Source organism: Coenobita brevimanus, chromosome 90 (genome assembly GCF_032717465.1).
Source record: "Coenobita brevimanus isolate Jiangsu-jjx chromosome 90, ASM3271746v2, whole genome shotgun sequence".
Classification (NCBI taxonomy): domain Eukaryota; kingdom Metazoa; phylum Arthropoda; class Malacostraca; order Decapoda; family Coenobitidae; genus Coenobita; species Coenobita brevimanus.
Window position 1 is genome coordinate 2,563,465 of NC_137043.1, and position 23,469 is coordinate 2,586,933.

Here is a 23,469-nt window from a genome sequence, read left to right on the forward strand (position 1 = left end):
TAACAGTCAGACGAATCTGCTCTTCCTTTAGTCAAGGCTGCATTTCACAAAAGTCACCAGACCAAAGTATAATAATTCATAAAACCATATAGACTTTTTATAGAAATAAATCACCATAAACTGTAGATTTTATATGCAGAGAGAGAGAGAGAGAGAGAGAGAGAGAGAGAGAGAGAGAGAGAGAGAGAGAGAGAGAGAGAGAGAGAGAGAGAGAGAGAGAGAGAGAGAGAGAGAGAGAGAGAGAGAGAGAGAGAGAGAGAGAGAGAGAGAGAGAGAGAGAGAGAGAGAGAGAGAGAGAGAGAGAGAGAGAGAGAGAGAGAGAGAGAGAGAGGGAGAGAGAGAGCTGGGAGTGAGGGTTAACCCTTGTCTCTAATCCGATAATTGGCCCAGTAGAAACTGTGGCAACGTCGCACGTAGGGGAAGTCCCGTGAGGGACAACGCCCAAACGATCTGGAAAATTGGAAGAACCATAGGCAAAATTCAGAACAAAGCTGTTAGAATTATTACTAACTCTGTTACTACAAATAAACTACCTCCCCTACAAGTAAGAAGGAACGTTGCCTCCCTTGCGTTATTTTACAGATATTTTAATGGCAAATGCTCAGACGAAGTTGCGTCCATGGTGCCACCTCTCCATGCCTTCTCTCGTGCTACACGGGCATCTGGTAGCGCTCATGACTGGAACGTCACTCAGCCATATTGCAGAACTTCTGCCTGTCAGTACAGGTATTCATTTGTTTCGCGAATCGCATCTCTTTGGAACTCTCATCCCCAGATTAGTTTCCTCCAAAACTTCAACCTTCAGGACATAAGAACATAAGAACAAAAAAAGAGAGGATAACTGCAGTAGGCCGGTTGGCCCATGCTAGGCAGCTTCTAGAAGAGTAACTGAACTACTAGAATGAGATAAGGATAGCAAAGAAGAAGGCTCTCCCCCGCCCTCCAAACCCTCCAGCCGAAGCCAGCAGGAAAAAGTCAGAAAGAACACCACGCTGTATAGAAAAACTGGCGTGGACATTTTACAGGAAAGTGTGAAAGGAGAATAGAGACTATCACAGTGTAACCTGAAAAGGAAAAATTATGAATTAGTATTAGTTATAAGATTTTCTTTTTTCTATATCCACCCCTTATTAGTCATATGCTTATCTAGCCTATGCTTGAAACTCTCAATGGAAGAGGCAGCAACTACTTTACTAGGTAGCTTATTCCATTCGTCTACTACTCTATTACCAAACCAGTTTCTACCTATTTCCTTACTGAAACGGAATTTTTCTAGTTTGAAACCATTATTTCTTGTTCTATCCTGTATGCTCACTTTAAGTACCTCGCTGATATCTCCCTTATTTATACCCTTCATCCACTTAAACACCTCAATTAAGTCTCCCCTTACTCTACGCCTCCCTAGCGAATGCAGACTTAGTCTTTTCAGTCTGTCTTCATATGACAGGTTCCGGACGTCATGTATCATTTTTGTCATTCTTCTCTGTACATTTTCTAACGAATTAATATCCATTCTATAGTAAGGACACCAAAATTGTACTGCGTAGTCTAAATGTGGCCTTACTAATGCTAGATAAAGTTTCAGTATTACTTTAGATGATCTATTGCTCACGCTTCTCGAAATCAATCCTAGGACCCTATTTGCTTTATTTCTCGCATTAATACACTGTTGCCTTGGTTTAAGGTCGTTACTAATCATAACTCCTAGATCTCTCTCGCATTCCGATTTGCTAATTTCTGTTATCTAAGCTGTATTTAGTGTCTCCAATGGTCTTGCCTACGTTAAGTACTTTACATTTTTCAAAATTAAATTCCATTTGCCAAGTTTTAAACCAATTGGACAATGTATCGAGGTCTTTTTGTAAGTTATGGGAATCGTAATTCGAGTTAATGATACACCCTATTTTTGTATCGTCGGCAAATTTGCTGATGCTTCTATTGACTCCTTAGTCTAGATCATTTATATATATGATAAATAATAAGGGACTGAGTACTGAACCCTGTGGTACACCGCTAGTTACTAATCTCCAGTCCGACTTAGTTCCATTTATTAATACTCTGCTTTCGTCCTTTCAGCCAGGATTCTACTGTATCCATTTTAAGATATCGCCGTCTATACCGTGTGCTCGAACCTTTCTAACTAACCTTTCGTGTGGGACCCTATCAAAAGCTTTACTAAAGTCCAGATGAATAACATCGTAAGCTTTATCGCTATCTACTGCCTCATAGACCTCTGAGTAGAATGACAACAAGTTTGTGAGGCAGGATCGTCCTTGCCTGAATCCGTGCTGACTTTCGTTTATAAGATTAAATCTTTCTAAGTGTTCTCTAAGCTTATTTGCCAAAATTGACTCTAACATTTTTCCTACTATTGACGTTAGACTTATCGGAGGATAATTCGACGCAGCTGATTTATCACCTTTTTTAAAGATGGGCACTACGTTTGCGGTCTTCCACGCCTCGGGAACTTCTCCTGAACGTAAAGAGTCATTAAATAATGTTAAAAGTGGCTGACATAATTCTTCTTTGGTTTCTTTTATAATTTTTGCATATATATCGTCCGGACCTGGCGATTTTTGAGGTTTTAACTTATTAATTTCCTTCAATACGTCCTCCTTACTAATGGTTACTTTACTAAGAATATTTTCCGTATTCTCATCGTAAATATTTGCTGCTTGAGGGACCATGTCTAGAATTTCCTTGGTGAATACTGATATGAAATAATTATTTAGGATGGAGCACATTTCTTTATCTTCACTGGTAATGACACCTGACTCTGTTCTGAGTGGTCCTATCCTATCTTTATTTTTCGTTCGGTACATTTGATAAAAACCCTTGGGTTTTTCTTTTGATTCACTTGCAACCTTAATTTCATAACTTCTCTTTGCTTTTCTTATCTCCCTCTTTACTTCTCTATTTATAATCGTTTATCGGTTACGTAAGTGTTCCTCTCCACGTTTTATTTTTCTATATATTCCTTTCCTTTGGCCTATGAGAGATTTTAATCTGTTGTTTAACCATCTTGGTTCTGAATTATTCGTTGTAAACGGCTTTGAAGGGCTATATCTATCTTGGCCTCCGTGTATTATATTTATTAACTCGTTATACTTCTCACTGGTCGAACGTCTGTTTGGTACTGGAGCTGAGTTAATTCCCGTCACCTGGACTACATTCCTATCTACCACCTCCCCCCTCACAGACACCTGACTGACATTTCCGCGTGTTTCGTACCGCACACATATGACCTGGGGTTCCCCACTGACCTGGCATTCCCTCAAATAGCTAATCTCCCTGTGGAATACCGTTCGAAAATAAGCTCTTAAGCCATCGAAATCTCCTAGACGAAAATTAGGAACGGTGGAGGTATTTTCAGTGGAACAGACATCCCAAATAAATTTGAACTTAATTTCTTCATGATCGCTATTACCAAGTGTCCACCAACCTCTATATCACTAATGATATTTTCTTTATTAGCTAAAACAAATCTAGTATATTATTACCTCTGGTGGGCTCCCTGATATACTGATAAAGAAAATAATCTTGTACTACCTCTAGAAATTCCTCTGACTCTGCATCCCCTGTCTGATTTCTCCAATCTATCCTTGGTAGATGAAGGTCCCCTACAATTATTACTAAGCTGGACTCTGATGCTTTCCTAATTTCCTCCCAAAGGTATTTACTATCAGCTCTACTTAATTTAGGAGATCTGTAAATTGCTCCTAAGACTAATTTCTCCCTATTGTTACTAATTTCAACCCAGACACTTTCTGTGTCCCTATTTACCTTAATGTCTGCTTTATTGTAACAGTTTAATGAATCCTTTGCATAAATAGCTACTCCTCCCCCCTTTCTTCCCTGACGGTTTGACACAAAAATATTATAGCCTTTTATCTGATATTCTGCTAAAAATTCTCGTGTGTCCGTATTCATCCAAGTTTCACTAATAACGGCAATGTCTATTTTCTCTGTACAAATTAAAGCCCTCAGTTTATCCATTTTATTACGTAAACTCCGGCTGTTTGCGTAGTACACTTTCAGATTATTACTAGTAGTTATGCCTTTACCTTGGCATTTACTGTTATTTATTTTATTACTAACTGGGAAACTCTTTACTTTACTAATATAACATTTTTTTGTACTGTCGCTTATCGCCCTTGTATCATCGTTTGTTCTGTCATCTATCATCGCCTGCCCAATTTGAGGTGCCTGAGTGGATGTATCTACACTAATGGTTGAACTTTTGTTCTTAATTTTGCAAGTATTGATGCATCTATCCAAACATGGTAATAATGATTTCTGAGTGTAGTTGCTGCAACTTCCTGTACACCTACTTCTCAACCTCGAAAAAATCCCTCCAACTCCCTATCTATCATTCCAGCTAAAACAGTAACTCCCTGCCTGCTAAGATGAGTCCCATCCCAACTATACAAGGCACTCCGTCCATAAAACCGGTCCCAGCTGTCTAATACCTTTCAAGGCGGCAATTAAACCCTATTGCCCTGCTCAACCACTCTCTTTCCACCCGCCACCTGGGTAAAATACCAAGCACTACAGGGGTTCCTCCCCTCTCCCTAACCTTTTCTAACGTCACCTTGTACCTTTGCCACAGAACCTCACTCTTACGGCTACTAATATCATTGCCTCCTACACTGAGGCACACAGTGGGTTTGTCACCACTATCCTTTACGATATTTGAAATTTTTTCTATCACATTAGCCACCCTGGCCCCTGGAAGACACACATGTTTAGCGAGTGGCGTATACATGGCCCTGTTCAGATATCTCACCTGGGAGTCTCCAACAACAGCAACATTTTTCTTACCTTTCTTGTTCCGTTTATACTTACCTGTACTGGAAGTTCTCTCACCGTCCTTCTCCTCTACTTCCCTCTCTGTGCAAGGCCAACTGTTACAAATATTTATGAATGGAGGACACCTGTAATCTGGTATGGATTCTTTTATTTGTTAATGTTTTTCTACTGTTCATCTGTAAAAACAAAGTAGTAGTAGTAGTAGTAGTAGTAGTAGTAGTAATAGTAGTAAGTAGTAGTAGTAGTAGTAGTAACAGTAGTAGTAGTAGTAGTAGTAGTAGTAGTAGTAGTACAGTAACAGTAGTAAGTAGTAGTAGTAGTAGTAGTAGTAGTAGTACAGTAACAGTAGTAAGTAGTAGTAGTAGTAGTAGTAGTAGTACAGTAACAGTAGTAAGTAGTAGTAGTAGTAGTAGTAGTAGTAGTACAGTAACAGTAGTAAGTAGTAGTAGTAGTAGTAGTAGTAGTAGTCGTCGTCGTCGTCGTCGTCGTCGTCGTCACCTAATCATTTTTTTTTTTCGTAATTTAATTAGAGATAAGAGGCATGTTATGCCGGGTATAACATCGCTCATAGTTTTTGATAATATACATGGCATGACTTAAAAGTAAATGGTACCTCGTCTTTCATGGATGTTTAGAAATAGAGAGAGAGAGAGAGAGAGAGAGAGAGAGAGAGAGAGAGAGAGAGAGAGAGAGAGAGAGAAGAATAATGAATAAAAGAAAATCCTTAAAACTATAAAAATATCAAAAGTAGTGAATATTATGGTAGAATGAAAATATTAAATATTTCTGAACGATTAAGAATGGGACACCATAAAAGACTAATAAATTAATGTATATAATGATGAAATGCATTGTACTGTTAGTAGTAGTAATAGTAGTGGCTGATGTTGTTGCAACATCACAACTACAATCACAACAAACACCACCACCATCCCATTACTACTACTATTACTACTGTTGTTGTTGCTGCTGCTGCTACCACAATCACCACCAACACCATCATTACTACTAATACTGCTGCTGCTACTACTACTACTGTTACTGCTACTACTGTATAACTACTACTACTGCTACTACAACAACAACAACAACAACAACAACAACTACTACTACTACTACTACTAATGATAATGATGATAATAACAATAATAATAATAACGGTGCAACTTTTAATGCTACTACTACTACTACTACCACCACCATCACCACCACTACTACTACTTCAACAACTAGAACTACTACACATACATTAAATAATTTGTAATATAAAGTACTTATTTACATACTACAGAAATTCCCGAATGTAAATACTGTGGGTACTGAACTTTATTTGTACAGAAGTATTCCCTTTATTTATTTGTATGTGTCTAGTAATGGTATTTATTATTATCATTATTATTATTATTATTATTATTATTATTATTTGGTTTCACGGTACGAAACAAAGCAGGTTGACTTTCTCGGCGACTGCTACTACTGCCATCACCACCATCAATACTACAAGAACAACAACAGCATTTACTGCTGCTGCTGCTGCTGCTGCTACTACTACTACTACTACTACTACTAAAACCACAACCACCACTACTACTTCAGCAACAGCAACAACTACTACCACCACCACCACCATCAGTATACTACTTCAGCAACAACAACAACTACTACTTCTACCACCACCAGTAGCCTACTACTACAGCAACTACTACTACTACTACTACTAAAACCACCACCACTACTACTACTTCAGCAACAGCAACAACTACTACCACCACCACCACCATCAGTATACTACTTCAGCAACAACAACAACTACTACGTCTACCACCACCAGTAGCCTACTACTACAGCAACTACTACTACCACTACCACCACCACCACCACCACTACTACTACTACTGCTAGTACTACTACTATTATTACAAGCATCACCACCACCACCTGCTACTGCTACTACTAGTAGTAGCAGTGTTGCTACTATTAGTTGCTACTGCTACCACCAACAGTACTTAATTCTGTGCATGAGAGAGAGAGAGAGAGAGAGAGAGAGAGAGAGAGAGAGAGAGAGAGAGAGAGAGAGAGAGAGAGAGAGAGAGAGAGAGAGAGAGAGAGAGAGAGAGAATGACAAGTCTGTTAAATAGAACTGATAATAAACAAACTAGAAGCAAAGTAGAGTAACAGAACGTCGCCAGTGATGAGGAAACTATAAATAAATAAAATAAAACTAATAAGGAAATGAATTTGATAAACAGTGTAGAACAGGATACAAATATATCAAAAAAGGATATAATTATTAATCAAGAGCCAATAAATATTCAAATCAGTATTACCAATCAAAATTCACACATACACGATTAGAAATTAAACCTTGGGATGTTTCGTTTTAAGCTGGTTATATTTGCACGGTGTTGCCTATCGGACTTCACGGATTTTCTTAGTTTTTTCGCATATTTCCAATTGTTATAAAATAATATATCTTTTACCATTAAACTGAGTAAGAGCATTGTCAAGATACTAATACATTATATTTAAAAATTAATATCCTAACTGACAACTAAACCAGCCAGCAAAGTGAACGTCCAGTGATCCAGTCCGTCTAGGTAGGTTGGGTCACCTAAGATAGTGAGAGGTCACGCTGTGTGTTCAATGACAATAAGGACGGAAAAACATTGTATTATATATTGATATTTACATTATTTGCATGTCTTATTAAGGTAATAATGCCTTACATGTGTTGTGTTCCCAGATTTAAGGGAAATTATAAAAATGGACCAAAAGTTTGTGTATTTTCCTTCCCGCAAGATAAAGAACTTGTCTCCAAGTGGCTACGTGCCATTAAGCGCGACCAGTTCACTCCAAATCGGAATAGCAGGGTAAGTACAACATTATTTTCTGTTCAGTATTATCAGAAAAGTATAGAGAGTACAGTGAGAAGCTTTAAATTATCGTAATTGTATTGAATATAAGAAAAATGAGGCTTTAGCCATGCTAGGGTGTAGGACCAAAGCCATATACACAGACGTGGCTGGGGCTGGATAAGAGAGGAAAATCTAAACCTTCATTTTTCCTACATATCTCCTCAGCTTTTCCTTAATAAAGAAAGTGAATCGAATTCAAACGAAGTCTGCATTACCTTGTTGACACTAGAGACAAGTCTGATTACCCCTTATATAACAGGCCTAATATAACACCCCCAATATATCATCAATATAACACCCCAATATAACACTCCAATATAACACTCGCAATATAACACCCCAATATACCACCAATATAACAGCCCCAATATACCACCAATATAATACCAGCAATATAGCACCCCAATATACCACCAATATAACACCGCAATATACCACAAATATAACAGCCCCAATATACCACCAATATAATACCAGCAATATAGCACCCCAATATACCACCAATATAACAGACCCCAATATACCACCAATATAACACCCCAATATACCACCAATATAACAGCCCCAATATACCACCAATATAACACCCCAATATACCACCAATATAACATCCAAATATACCACCAATATGACATCCCAATATACCACCAATATAACAGCCCCAATATACCACCAATATGACATCCCAATATACCACCAATATAACATCCCAATATACCACCAATATGACATCCCAATATACCACCAATATGACATCCCAATATACCACCAATATAACACCCCAGTATAATACCCGCAATATAGCACCCCTATATACTACCAATATAACAGCCCTAATATACCACCAATATGACATCCCAATATAGCAGCCCCAATATATATATGTATATGATTTCAGATGTCACTACATACTTTTCTTTTGTAGTAACTCTTCTTTTACCATTGTAAATTTTTCGCATGAATAAAATTATGAGTACCAATAAGTCTGTTAATATATAATATCAATTAAACAACACACACACACACACACACACACACACACACACACACACACACACACACACACACACACACACACACACACACACACACACACACACACACACACACACACACAGAGTAACAATGAGAGCTATCTGAATATGTTTGCAGATGATGCAAAAATACAAAGGAGAATTACTAGCACAGACTCTTGTAGGGAGCTACAAGAAGAATTAAATAAACTTCATGAATGGAGTAGTACATGGCAAATGGAGTTCAATGTGGACAAGTGTCATGTAATCAAGTTTGGTAAAAGTGGAAAAAGACCTGATTGGGATTATAAGTTAGGAAATAAAACCCTATACACATCAGAAAGAGAGAAAGACCTAGGTGTGATTATCAATAACAGACTATCTCCGGCTGACCACATCAGCGAGTAGGTACGGAACATGTATACACTGCTTGCAAATATGAGAATAGCATTCACATACATAAATGAAGACATGCTAAGAAGGATAATAACATCACTCATTATACCAACCCTGGAATATGCATCAGTAGTCTGGAGTCCTATTCTCAAAAAGCATACAAACAAGATTGAAAAAGTTCAAAGGGCCGCTACAAGATGGATACCAAGCTTAAGGGATCTAAGCTACGAAGAATGACTAAATAAACTGAATCTACCAACTTTACAGGAGAGAAGGAAAAGAGGTGACATGATAATGCTATATAAGTGCATATCAGGAAAGGAGAAAATAGACATAAATGATTACTTAACATATGGAGAAGCATCAAGCAAGAGGACACTGCAAAAAACTGCATAAGAAGAGAGGTGATAAAGACGTAAGGAAATTCAGTTTCCCAAACAGAGCAATTGATCAATGGAATGCACTACGGAATGATATAGTGTGTGCCAAAACAATTCACAAATTTAAGGATATGTACGATAAATATGGTTTAAGACACGGGACAGTACGAGCTTGACTCATTCCTGTAAAGATACAATTAGGTAAGAAAAATTACGTAAGAACACACACACACACACACACACACACACACACACACACACACACACACACACACACACACACACACACACACACACACACACGCACACACACACACACGCACACACACACACACACACACACACACACACACACACACACACACACACACACACACACACACACACACACACACACACACACAAGAAAAAACAGCGTTAGTGTGGCAGAACTTTGACCGCTACCTGACCACCCATCTTGCCCCTGACCTACACGGCTTACGTCATGAGATGATTGGAGAGGCCTTCTATTTTTAGAAGGCCTTGGTTAGACTGGGTCAGTGTGAGTGTTGCAGCTCAGGAGGCTTTAATATATTATTTTTTTCACTAAGAAATTGGCATATTTTTACTTATATTCCTGCACATTATCATATAATCATAATTGTGACATTACTACCCACCCTAGAAATACGGTACAAGCCAATAAAAGTGACTACATTTTTTTTTAGCAACACTGGAAAATATTAATGCCACGTTTCTGTATTGCCGTATAAATATTTTATGCATAATAAGTTTACTGTTCTTTCATATATTATAATACACACGTTAACATTGTACTCGTATGTGTTTATCTTATTTGTGCTGCCTTTTACATATATAACAGCCGTTTCACATCGCGGGTTTGGGAAACATAGCACCACTGTACAGAGGGTCGCGCCACACCCTAGCCTCCAGTTTAGATTTGTCAGACCATACTACCACCATCACCGTCATCACCATCACCACCACCACTACTACATATACCACCATCACTACTACCACTGCTACTGCTACTACTACTACAGTACTGCTACTGCTACGCTTGCCACATACATAACTCTTCCCGCTGACTCACACTTCTCCACTCACACTTCTCCAGCATGAGGTACGATTCGTTCTGTCTACCACTCTCCCTCCGAGTTGACCCAAAGGCATATCATTATCATCATCATTTTCATCATCACCATCATCATTATCATCATCATCATCATCATCATCACTATCATCACCATCATCATTATCATCATTCTTTTCTTCCTCCTCCTCCTCCTCCTGCTCCTCCTCCTCCTGCTCCTCCTCCTCCTCATCATCATCATCATGTTTTTCGCCTAAGGATGAGGTGAAGTAGGATCAAGAAAATAATATACGTAAAAAGATGAAAAATAACAATCCAATAAAAAAATAAATAAATAAAAATAAATAGGAGTAGACATTTACTTTTCAAAATTTATCTTAGTTTCTCATAAAGAACAAGTTTTCTCTACTTTCGAATCCGTCTTCAATAATTTTTGTGAATGTATGTATGTATATATGTATGTATGTATGTATGTATGTGTATGTACGTATGTATGTGTACCTACGTAGGTGTATATGTATGTACGTATGTATGTGTACCTACGTAGGTGTATATGTATGTATGTGTATGTTGTGCATGTATACAGTATGTATGTGCATATATGTGTTTACACGTATTTATGTGCATGTGTCTGTACGAATGTATTATATGTGTGTGTATGTATGTGTCTCTGTAGCCTATGTGTGTGCATTTGTTTATGTGCAGTGCTATGCTTTCATGTGTATGTGCATATGTACGTGTATGTATGTAAGCACGCTGTGTCTGTGTGTATGAGTGAATATCTATGTCAATATAAACGTGTATGTGTGTTTTTGTGTATGTACTGTATGTGTACTACTGTGGATGTATGTGCGTTTATTTTTATGTATGTGTATGTGCATGTTTGTATGTGTGTATGTGCATGTGTGTGTGTATGTGCATATGTGTATTTGAGTGTATTTGCATGTCTGTATGTGTGAAAGTGCATGTGTGTATATGTGCATATGTGTGTGTGTGAATGTGCATGTGTGTATGTGCGTGTATGTGCATGTATGTATGCCAGTCCAATTCTAAATCTAATCTTAAGCAGTGCCACACAAATAAACAAACAACAAAAACAAAAGCAACAACAAAACCCTAAAGAAGCAACGACAATCAGCATAACTCAGCCAAACAAACAAACAAACAAACACATCTATCAGCTCTAAATTTATCTATCGTAGCTCAGGTGTGGAGAACCTTTAATTGCCTCACTAATTACACAGGTGAGATAAACACAGGTGAAGTAAAAGCAGTAAAGTGGATTTATTGAAGGACAAGATCAACAAAAGAGGATGGACGGCAAAAACTCCTGTCTGGGCACACACACACACACACGCACACACACACACACACACACACACACACACACACACACACACACACACACACACACACACACACACACATACTCAGTAATGCTTATAACAAGACGTATCCTGTTTCTTCAGGAATTTGACATCTATGCCCAAGGAGATAAGGGTGGTTTTCGCCTCCCCGATGACGTGGTAGGGGGGGGGGCTCCTGGTCATAATCGAAACTATTCCTGTTGAGATGAGGTTAGGTTAGGTCAGACTGGGTTGGTATTGGTTGGTTTGGTTAGACTGAGTTTGATTTAGTTAAGTTTGGGTCTTACCTCTCTCCTGCCCTAACAACCCTTCTCTGCTCTCTCCTACCCTAGTCTACCTTAGCCTACCTACCCTAGCCTACCCCTATCCTGCCTTACACTGACCTACTCAACCCTAGCTTTCCATCCCCTACCCTATCCTACCCTATCCAATCTTCTCCTTCCCTATCCTTCCCTTACACATGTTAGGACTCCATATTATAATTACAAATCATAATAGATAGATAGATAAATAGATAGATAGAGAGAGAGATAGAAGCAGGAAGTCGGATGATGAGAAGGTACTGTGTCTGCAAGAATCGAGCAATGCTAAACATGCTTACACACTCTTAACTCAAGGAATGCTTTATAGGCACACGACAGAGCCTAGTGACCATACACACACATACACACATACACACATACTCACACACAGGCTTCTAGAACTTTCCAACCACAGGGAACACACGTGACACGATTCCTGCTACACCAGAATTTAGGAAAGAGAGCTCAGATGGAGGCTAGCCATAGAACAGGCAGGTAGTGGGGAGAAGGGCTTAGCAACATGGGCAAGAGAGAGAGAGAGAGAGAGAGAGAGAGAGAGAGAGAGAGAGAGAGAGAGAGAGAGAGAGAGAGAGAGAGAGAGAGAGAGAGAGAGACAGGAGGTAGCAGGCGGGACTCTACTTTATACTTCGCTCTGTGTGAGAGACTTGTTAATATTTCAAGACAAATAAAAATAGTCCCATACTATTCTTTACCTTTCCTTGTCATTGAATGACAAATGGGAAAGAAGATTATCTATTTACAAAGCTACTCAAGTATAACAACCGCTCGTCCACAAGTCTAATATATATAAAACTCCACTACAAGTAACTACAAAGTCTTTTTATGACATTTGGTGGCAGTGAACGTATACAAACCTCGTCTACGAATCAACATTGAATTCCTACAAAATATCAAGATTGAAAACAAAAAAATACCTCTCACAACCAGCTCCTGACAGTTCTCTCCAACCCCCCCTCCATCTCCCCGATCATCACGCTGATGTAGGGGTGAAGAGGTCACAGGACGCCTTGCAAGTAGTTTAACAAAGTACTGATACAAACAATCTTGCAACTTCTACGGCGAACCAGCGAACTACAACCATCTACAATCAACTACAAGTAACAACTCTACGAGTCGTCTGTATAATCTTCTACACGCACCTACAAGTAGGGGCAGTCTTCATCCTACAACGAGTAAATCACAAGAGAAAAGGACCGAGAAGACATCGACAAAGAATAACAAAACAAACAAACGAAGAGTGAGACACGACTCATACCTCATAACCACCAGACCTCACCCTCCTCTCTCTGCTACATCCACCCAACCCCCACTGCTGACGCAGGAGTCAAGAGGTCAAGACGACGAAGCAAATACCAAGTCCATATTCACAACTCATCTTACTCACTCGTCTTCACTCAAGTTACTCATCGCTACTCATTCACTCACCACAGCTACCAGTGTGGGAAGTCGACGTCATCATGCGTGCTTGCTGAAAAGACGCCACGTCAGTCAACTCACCACCTGCACCACCACTCACACAATTCCCACCACGGTAAAAATTAGTGAGTTACATAGTTACTTCATTTATACAATACACAGTGATAGACAATAAGCTTCTGCACAAACATATAAAACGTGCTGTATAGTTACAGCTTAAATACACATACTTACTTCAGTTATCTGCATAACTCAAACACTAAATAATCACCAACAATAAATATTTTACACTGTATATATTCATTCATTTATTTAACATTTATTTACTACCAATGAGTGTTACCATTTATACCTACATAAAATACGTGTTTCATACATACAGCTATACATTATTACATCTACAAAGTGATAAAGAAAATATACCATCACAGTTACTCAGTGAGCGATTAAAAGAACTGTATTAAACATTTATTAATTAAAGCTACCTAGTGGAAACATATAAATTAAGTTACAAGGTAAACCAGAAAAAAAAAAAAAAATGGCCAACACAATTGACGTTATCAAGAATGAACATCTTCAACACAATCGTGAAGACAATGATTTCCACACAGTGCTGACACACATATTACCCACGATAGGTACAAGTGAACAAGTCAGTGTATATAGTTAATACTGTATATAGTGTATATATATATATTTTTTTTATATAAAATAACAAAACATGGGACTATATAATATCATTTTCAATAATATCTGTGCAATATAAACTAAACTTTAAAAAAGTATCCCAAGGAAATTAGCCAGTAATTATGCAACCATGAACAACATAGAAAAAGCGTACACAAGCGAAGAAAAACAAACTATAGAAAATCAATACATAAAAAAAAAAAGTAAGAAAGAAAAACGAGAGAAATAGAGTAAGATCACATAACAAACAAATGAAAATAAGTGTAAGTGTTACTACATATGCCAAAATACCACATAAACTACAAACAAAAAAGCAAATTGTTGTCTCCACAAGCAAGTGGCATAGCACATCATCACTATCATCGACCGCAGCATGACCGGATTCACATGTCAGGACCGCAATTATTATAATTATGTAACGACAAACGATTGCATTATGTTACACTTATTACAATTATGTAACTACAAACGATATGTAACAATTATGTAACGACAAACGATTGCATTATGTTACACTTGTTACAATTATGTAACTACAAACAATATGTACCATTTATGTAACAGTTGCATTAACAAGATGTAACTTTTATGTAACTTTAACTACAATTATGTAACTACAAACGATATGTAACAATTATGTAACGACAAACGATTGCATTATGTTACACTTTGCCAATTAACAGTTGCATTAACAAGATGTAACTTTTATGTAACTTTAACTACATTTATAAGGCCAAGACACTTATGTAACAGTTGCATTAACAAAATGTAACTACAGTTATAAGGCCAACACAATTATGCATTACCACAATATTTTGTAACAGTTCATAAACTGTTACAATTATGTATTACCACAATGTTAGTACAATATTATAAGTCATACAACTATAGCACAATTCTGTATTACCAGTATCATCATACGAGTTAGGTGAAATATTAGACATTACTAAAGTGATAACTCAATATGTAATGTATAACCTAGCAGTATTACCATTGCACAGTTATATGCGTATGTCTCTTATACATACACATCTCACAAAATGTATACAACTTGTTTAAAATGTAATGTTACTGGACAATTGCTATTTACTATGAATATTATATGTATACAATATTCATACAATTAAGTTACTATTACAATATTATGTATTTCACTTAATTAGCTTATAAGTTTATTATAATGTATATATAATATGTATTAATATATTATGACTATTAACTGTCGATGGTACTCCATTTTCGCGTGACCGAGCATATGTTAGGACTCCATATTATAATCACAAATCATAATAGATAGATAGATAAATAGATAGATAGAGAGATAGAAGCAGGAAGTCGGATGATGAGAAGGTACTGTGTCTGCAAGAATCGAGCAATGCTAAACATGCTTACACACTCTTAACTCAAGGAATGCTTTATAGGCACACGACAGCGCCTAGTGACCATACACACACATACACACATACTCACACACAGGCTTCTAGAACTTTCCAACCACAGGGAACACACGTGACACGACTCCTGCTACACCAGAATTTAGGAAAGAGAGCTCAGATGGAGGCTAGCCATAGAACAGGCAGGTAGTGGGGAGAAGGGCTTAGCAACATGGGCAAGAGAGAGAGAGAGAGAGAGAGAGAGAGAGAGAGAGAGAGAGAGAGAGAGAGAGAGAGAGAGCGAGACAGGAGGTAGCAGGCGGGACTCTACTTTATACTTCGCTCTGTGTAAGAGACTTGTTAATATTTCCAAGACAAATAAAAATAGTCGCATACTATTCTTTACCTTTCCTTGTCATTGAATGACAAATGGGAAAGAAGATTATCTACTTACAAAGGTACTCAAGTATAACAACCGCTCGTCCACAAGTCTAATATATATAACTCCACTACAAGTAACTACAAAGTTTTTTATGACACACACACACATCCCTTCAACCATTACCCTACCCTTCCCTGCCATTTCTTCTTCTTTCCTCCCTTCCCTTACCCTTCTCTTCCCATTCCTTCCCCTCTCATATCCTCTCCCTATTTCCCCTTCTCTTCCCTCCCATAGCTTACTATACCCAACTCACTATACGCGTTTCACTCTAACTTGGCCTAGATTTTCGTCCTTCAGCTTATTTCATGCAGCTCGGTGACGGAAGACGACAATGCTATGACTCAACATCATATAGCACTTCTTCGTGTCAAGCATAGCCTTTTAGTATAACTCCATTGCAGCAACTCAGCATTCAAGACGGAGTGAAGTGAATATTAGTCCAAGTAATTGAATAGCACCCATGCCAATAACTATAAAAAATAAACAATAAAGCAAGAATAACGAATAGACTCACTAGTATGTCCGATGGGTTTGGGGACACAGGCATACTCGAGTGTCCACGAGTCGTAATCGGTGGCTAATACTTGATAGTGGTCTTCAAAGACAGGCACTCTGGGCAGAGTGTAAGTCAGGAAACTGGGGGCAGAGAATGGTTCTCTTTGCAGTCACGTCTCCGGTAATGACTGTTGGGCGGTTCAGGCTGGGAGGATGAGGGCTTGGAGTTATCTTTTTGCTGTACACGCACACACACGCAAACACACACACACACACACACACACACACACACACACACACACACAGACAGACAGACAGACAGACAGACAGACACACACACACACACACACACACACACACACACACACACACACACACACACAAACACACACATGAATAAAAATCAGAAAGTTTGGTTCATATATTATTTGGGAGGAATTAATATCTTTGTTTTTGTTCACACACACACACACACACACATACACACACACACACACACACACACACACACACACACACACACACACACACACACACACACTTACCTACTTACACACACCTACTTACAAAATGTCCCAAAAATCGTCCCAGGAAGATATGTTGCCCGTCTTGTAGTCCTTGATGTAAGTGTAACTCCATCACCGTCCCACCTCTTGGAACCCAACGAAATACCTCTCCTGCTTGAACAATCTCCCCAGGTACTGAAGAAGACGTTGGTAGGTAAGTACTGAAGAAAGCCAAGACGTAGGTAGGCACTGCCATCATCATCATCATCATGATCACTCACCCTCTCCCAGTCGAAGTCCTTGATAATGGGTGTTATAGGACAATCGCCCCTGAAGTTCACTTGCCCCTTCACTCCCTTCATCAGCGAAGAATCACAAAAATGATACCACGACTTAGAAACAAACCATATAAGGAACGCCTTGAGGAACTTAAATTATTTAGCATAACTAAGTGCAGGTTAAGAGGAGACCTTACTGAAGTTTTCAAAATCATGAAGGGATATGACAACTTAGACATGAATAAATATTTTGATATAGACCAGTCGAGTCAAACGAGAAGTAATGGCTGGAAAATTATGGGAAAGCGTTTCCAATCCCATGAAGCAAAATACTTTCCTTTAATAGAGTTGTAAATATCTGGAACAGATTACCCTCAGATACCGTGAATAGTATCTCAATTGAGACATTCAAAAACAAAATAGACAAGTATTTGCACGAGAATCCTCAGCTGACTCTTTTTCTGTCCGAATAACTTGCTTTTATAGCTGCGAGTAAGTTCATTCCCCTTTTGTCTACAAGACACCCTGTAAACAACGTACCCGTACACAGTGTTGCGTCACGTCATTATACATTTTTCAATTTCTTCAACGCAAATAAAGTAATATAAGAACAGATTAGGATCTGCACAGATAACCCTGAGTTAACGGTCACTACTCTTACTTTTGACCTGTGATGGGCTGTGGATCACTGAGGGTCCCTGTTAGTTAAGTGACCACCATCAGGATTTTTTTAATGTATCAGGGGTCACTGCTTCAGGATGAAACTTGTGTACTTGTTCCACATGGGAGAGTTCCTTGTCTCAGTGGAGTGAACGAAGCTAGGGACTGATTGACTGCTGCCTACCTTAAAAGCGCCAGGCAAGGCTGCTGCACCACCCCTAAACATCCACATTGTGCAGTCTCCTCGTGTCTACAAGACACCCTGTAAACTTAACGTAGCATCACGTCACGTCATTATACATTTTTCAGTTTACTCAGTGCAAATGAGGTAATATGCAGTAAGCACAGATTAGGATCTGCACAGATAGCCCTGAGTTAACGGTCACTGCTCTTACTTTCGACCTGTGATGGGCTGTGGATCACTGAGGGTCCCTGTTAGTCAAGTGACCACCATCAGGATTTTTTAAATGTATCATGGGTCACTGCTTCAGGATGAAACTTGTGTACTTGTCCCAAATGGGAGCGTTCCTTGTCTCAGTGGAGTGAACGGAGCTAGGGCCTGATTGACTGCTGCCTACCAAAAAAGCACCAGGCAAGGCTGCTGCACCACTGCTAAAGATCCACTCTGTGCATTGTACATCCACACTATGTGCTGTGCAGCCCCCTTTTATCTAAGACACCCATCGTATATGTTTTTAAATCTCCCCAATGCAAAGAAAGCATTATAAGAACAGATTAAGATCTGCACAGATAACCGTGAGTTAATGGTCACTACTCTCACTTTCGACCAATGATGGGCTGTGGATCACTGAGGGTCCCTGTTAGTCAAGTGACCACCATTGGGATTTTTTTTAATGTACCAGATGTCACTGCTTCAAGAGGAAACTTGTGTACGTGTCCCACAGGGGAGAGTTCCTTGTCTCAGTGGAGTGAACGGAGCTAGGGCCTGATTGACTGCTGCCTACCTCAAAATCGCCGGCAAGGCTGCTGCACCACCCCTAAACATCCACACTGTGCAGTGTGTAGTTTCCACGTTATGTCCACAGACTTCCCATAAACTCAATGTACCGGTTTTTAATGTCATGACGTAATTATTAGTTTATTTGATTACTTTCTCTTTCACGTTACTCAATCGAGTAGCTTATAGACAAAGTATTACAGAATGTGACTTTTCCTTTCCAGTTTTTCCTATGAAATTTCCATGTCAGTTTTTCCATGCTGCATGGTGGTTTTTCTCACTTTTTCCTGGAGGGTTTGGTGGTGGGGGGAGCCTTCTTGCTTTACTATTCTTCTCCTTCAGCATGTAGAATAGATCTTGTAGTCATAGATTTCTCTGTAACAAGCTGCCTCGAAAGAACCATAAGGTCTGTTGCTGTTTGCTTTCCTGTCTAATCATATGTAATTATCATCATCATCATCATCATCATCATCATCATCGTCGTCGTCGTTGTCGCGCCCATCTTAACAAATCGTCAGCTGGTGGGAGAAGAAACCAGGACCATTAAACAAGTCTCAGAATAAATCGCAATGTAAAAGGCGTTACGAAGCCTCTTAATCTTAAGATAATTCTGTCCGAAGGTTATAAAAAGGTAACATAGGTACATATAGGAATTTGTCGACTGCGGTAGTATGTGGTTACAGGTGGTTTGCGTGTGTGTGTGTGTGTGTGTGTGTGTGTGTGTGTGTGTGAGAGAGAGAGAGAGAGAGAGAGAGAGAGAGAGGGGGGGGGGGAATTTACCATGTGTTCAGTAACGGAAAAAATTGCGTTACCTCTTTCCACGCTGCCCGTCCACGTAACCACACCACACCAATCCATGCCACACTCCACCCCATCCACATCCACCCTTAAACCATCACACCCATCCACACCGCACTCCACCCTATTCACATCAACCCTTAAACCATCACACCTATCCACACCGCACTCCACCCCATCTACACCCACCCCTCTCCCACCCCTCCCCCACCGTCCGCCCATCGGTGAAGGTGTGCTCAGGTGAATCATTAATTGGCTTCCGGAAAAAGGGTTGTAATTAACAGGTAAAGTAGTAGGAGTAGCCGTAGTAGTAGTAATAGTAGTAGTAGTAGTAATCGTAGTAGTAGTCATAGTAGTAGTAGTAGTAATCGTAGTAGTAGTCATAATAGTAGTAGTAGTAGCAGGAGTATTCATAATAGTAGTGGTAGTAGTAGTAGTAGTAATAGTAATAGGAGTGTTGAGGGAAGTTTGTTTAACTGGGCAGGGGAACCACCCAGTTATATCAGTGCCACCACGTGAAGGCCTCCCTCTCTAGCCCCGGGTGCGAGTATGATGATGATGACGATGATGATGATGGCCATGATGATGATAATAATAATGAAAATGAGGTTGAGAGGACACTGTGAGAGATGAGAAAGTGAAAGTGAATGAAAGTGAAGGGAAGTGGATGAAAGTGAAGGAAAGTGAAGGGAAGTGCATGAAATTCAATGATAGTGAATGAAAGTGAATGTAAGTAGAGGGAAGTAGATGAAAGTGAATGAAAGTGAAGGAAAGTGAAGGGAAGCGAAGGAAAGTGAAGCAACGTGAAGGGAAGTGAATGAAAGTGAAAGTGAGTGAAAGTGAAGGGAAGTGAATGAAAGTGACGGAAAGTGAAGGGACGTAAAGGAAAGTGAAGTAAACTGAATGAAAGTGAAAGAAAGTGGATGAAAGTGACTAAGATGTTCCTGATATGTATATCAGAAGGCTTAAGGAGAGGGTGATATGCAAGACAGTGATTATGACGATGAAAGTGTTGAATATAATGGTGATGAGGGGAAAGTGACGTTGCTATGAAACAGTGACATCTGCTGCAATAAACAACAACAACAATAACAACAATAATAAAAACAACAACAACAACAAGAGAGAAAAGTGGAAGAGGAACATCGAGGAGTATATGGATGGATATAAGTCGTTGAGAGAGAGAGAGAGAGAGAGAGAGAGAGAGAGAGAGAGAGAGAGAGAGAGAGAGAGAGAGAGAGAGAGAGAGAGAGAATTAGCCAATAAATACCCAATCTGACAAAATTCTGGGATCAGTGATTGGCTCCAGGTGGGGTAATCAACCGGAAACGTGCAGGTAATCCAGAAATCACACCTGTCTCACCTGGACCACCTGTAATCAACGAACACCTCTCTCTCTCTCTCTCACACACACACACACACACACACACACACACACACACACACACACACACACACACACACACACACACACACACACACACACACACACACACACACACACACACACACATACCTTCTCATTATAACTGTCACCCTCTGTTTCACTTTTCCTCGCCACACACACACACACACACACACACACACACACACACACACACACACACACATACACACACACACACACGCACTCTCTCTCTCTCTCTCTCTCTCTCACTCTCTCTCACGACACCCACCCAAGCATATAACAGTAACGCCACGCTAAGCTAATTATCTTCTCTCTCAATCCTTTCTTTTTTATTTCTTACTTTTTCCTGCCGACAATGTTTTTTTAATCTTTCCTTTTATCTGTAACTCATAAATATTTTTTTCTGAGTCGTTGGTGGTTACTTTTTATGGTTAATTCTATCGATTTATCCATATCCGTTTCCTCTATCTGTCTGACTACCTATTTATCTATCAACAGTATATCTTTATCTATCTATTCATTAATCTATCAATAGTATATCTTAATCTATACATTTATCTATCGGTATGTATATCTTTTATCTATATATATAGTATATACGCTGGGAACATCTATCTATCAATTAATCTATTTTTATGAGCTATTTAACTATCTATCTACTTCTCTATCTATATATCTATCTATCTCTAAGTGTCTATTTATCTATCTATTTATCTATCTATCTATCTATCTATATGAGTGCTGAAACTATAATCACCGCGCCTCACCTCCATTCACTACAGCACCTTCTTCTGTGGGTCCCTCCTACAGGTAAAGTACAGTACATACACCGCGTAGGGAAAGGCGCCCCCCTTGTAAGTACACAGGGCCACGCCAGGGTAAGAATAGGGATCTCCTCACGCCGAAATGCAGTGGAGGGTGAGGCCTGGCTCGACCTCAAGTAGTGCCACCACGCGTAGGACCCTCGCCTCTCCATTATCGAAAGTGTAATACCTGAAGTGACGTAATCTCACCTGTACGAAATAGCGCCACTCTCGCCGATTTCCCGCACGGTAGTTTCGCTGATGTCGGTAAAGATGATATTGTTTCGGTATATGTAATACGTTTGTACACAGGGAGCCACGGTGACGAGGTGGTGCCATGTCTTGCTCGCGAACTGCATGCACAAACCGGAGCAACGGATCATTTAACATTCTACCTCTTCTTCTTCTCTTCTTCCTATCTGTCTGTCTATAGCCAGACGCCTTAATCCCGTAAGGGGTGGCCACAAATAAATCTCCTCCATGTCGCCCCGTCCCCTGCCATTTAGCTGCATCCCCCAAACTTACACCTCTTCTCTCCCTTATACTTCTCCACTTCATCAGTTGATCTCATCCTCGGTCTCCCCCTCCCTTTTCCTGCTGGCTAATATTAGGCTGAGAGAGGCTTATGATGTTTCTCTGGCCAGAGATACGAAAGTTCGCCTCTGGACGCTGCTGTTCCGGTATGTTTGCAGCTTGTTCGTTATTGTTTTGATGTTGTCAGCACTTGCTCCAGCACACGTGTGGACAAGCCCTAATATCTCACTTCTGCTTGTCACTTTCCTTTGCTGGCTAATATTCTTAAGTTGAGAGAGACTTCTTATCATCTGTTATAAATACTCAAGTTCACCTAATATTTCACCTTTCATATTTTCCACTTTTACCCACCGAAAAACACCTACCTCTATCTATCTGTACATCTATCTATTTTTCTATCTATCTATCAATGTCCCTCTGTCCTTCACCATCAGGCTGCACTCTCTCCAACTCACCCCACCTCCCTCACTCCTTCTCTCCATCTCATCCTCTGTCTCCCCCTCCCCCTCCATCTCGAACATGTAATATGTACTATTAAAATTTCTCCCTCTCCCTCTCTGTCTGTCTGTCTGTCTGTCTGTCTGTCTGTCTGTCTGTCTCTCTCTCTCTCTCTCTTTCCCTCTCTCTCTCTCTCTCTCTCTGCCAGTACCTTGAGATGAAAATCCCTGAAGAGCGTGAAGAAGAGTGTGTTGTCTCCACCACTGACACCCACTAACTACACCTCAGTGCTGCCAGGTCGGTTGGTGCTGTTGGCGCCAAATCCATCCCGAAAACGCGCCCAAAAAGCGCAGACAGGAAAATGACACACACACACA